Source organism: Balaenoptera musculus, chromosome 7 (assembly GCF_009873245.2).
Source record: "Balaenoptera musculus isolate JJ_BM4_2016_0621 chromosome 7, mBalMus1.pri.v3, whole genome shotgun sequence".
Classification (NCBI taxonomy): Eukaryota; Metazoa; Chordata; class Mammalia; order Artiodactyla; family Balaenopteridae; genus Balaenoptera; species Balaenoptera musculus.
Window position 1 is genome coordinate 78,902,904 of NC_045791.1, and position 1,372 is coordinate 78,904,275.

Genomic DNA, 1,372 nt, shown 5'->3' on the forward strand with positions numbered 1-1,372 from the left:
AAAAGAAAATGGGTTGCTTCTTTCACCTGAAAACACGTGAACGCGGAGACTGGCTTCAGGTGAGGCTTGAATCAGGACTCAATCTGCACACAGCATCTGTCTCGGTCAGAGTCCTCAGGGTTGGCAGCTGACTGTAGTCAACAGGCCCTGCCTTTGCTCTAACACGCTCTGCTCCTCTGACCCAAAGTGATGAGGAGAGAGGCGGCCTCAGGGACTGAAGGTGTTCACAGGGCTTGTTTCTCTCTCTAGCCAGGCAGTGTCTGGCTATGACTTCTGGAGGGGGTGGCTCTGTATGGAAGCCTTGATACTTTAAAAATTAAGGTTGTGAACACTCCTATGTACTGAACTTTTTTTTGGTAAATTTCAAGAGGAATTTTTAATTCTTGGAAGGAATTAAATGTTAGTTCCTGGAAGGAGGGAGATTGAAAGTCCTGTGGTTAATGACTTCATTTATAGATGAAGAAACTGAAGCCCAAGGAGACAGAGTGATTTGCTACAACGTCCAGCCAGCTATTGTTTACAGGATTTTATTTCCCACTTAACTGAACTGGAATGTCATGGGTCATAACAGGACTTTATGAACATTTCTTGGATATGTAGGTGCTCATGAAAGATGTCAGGGAATGAAGAAAAGATAACTCAGTGATGCTTGATTTTATAATTATTTTTATGAAAGTCAAATTAATGTCTGGCAAATTTGCAATGAGAAATATTCATAAGAACCTTGTTATAATGTAGCTAGTAATTACATGGGTTTGAATGTAGGTTGACCAAGGAAACAAATCTCATATATATGTCAGGATGATCTTCCAAAATCATTGTTCATACAAGTCAAAGCTAACAGCTGGTGGGTACAGTCTTTGTCCAATTGGATATACGCGGCTTTTGGCCCTTTAACTGTCCCTTGCTAGTTGAAGCATGATTTGGTACAAAGGAAAGAGCAAAGGGTCTGGAGAGAGAAGCCTTGGGTTTCTGTTGTATGCTGTGATTCCCTTGCTCTGAGACACTAAATCAAGCTAGTTTTTTGAGCCTTATCTATATAGCAGAGAAGTATTATCTGTTGGGAGGATTAAGGTTTAAATCTAATTGTGGCATGGTGCATATAAGGCCCATGGTAGCAGTATTCTGGTAGTAACCTTAATGGAAGTAGCAGGGTTTGAGTTCCTTTGCATCTAATTCCTGCTGACTTTTATCTTCAACTTAACAGTAGCAACACCTGCTGATATTCTCTGACTGAGGAACAACGAGGCCAGCTCTTGGCTCTGAGTCCAGCTGGGCAACACAGGTGATGAATTCTCCCGCATCAGAAATATGTGGGGCTTGATGTTGAAGTCCTGGGCCTGTGGCCTATTTTATATTTCTGTTTCACTGG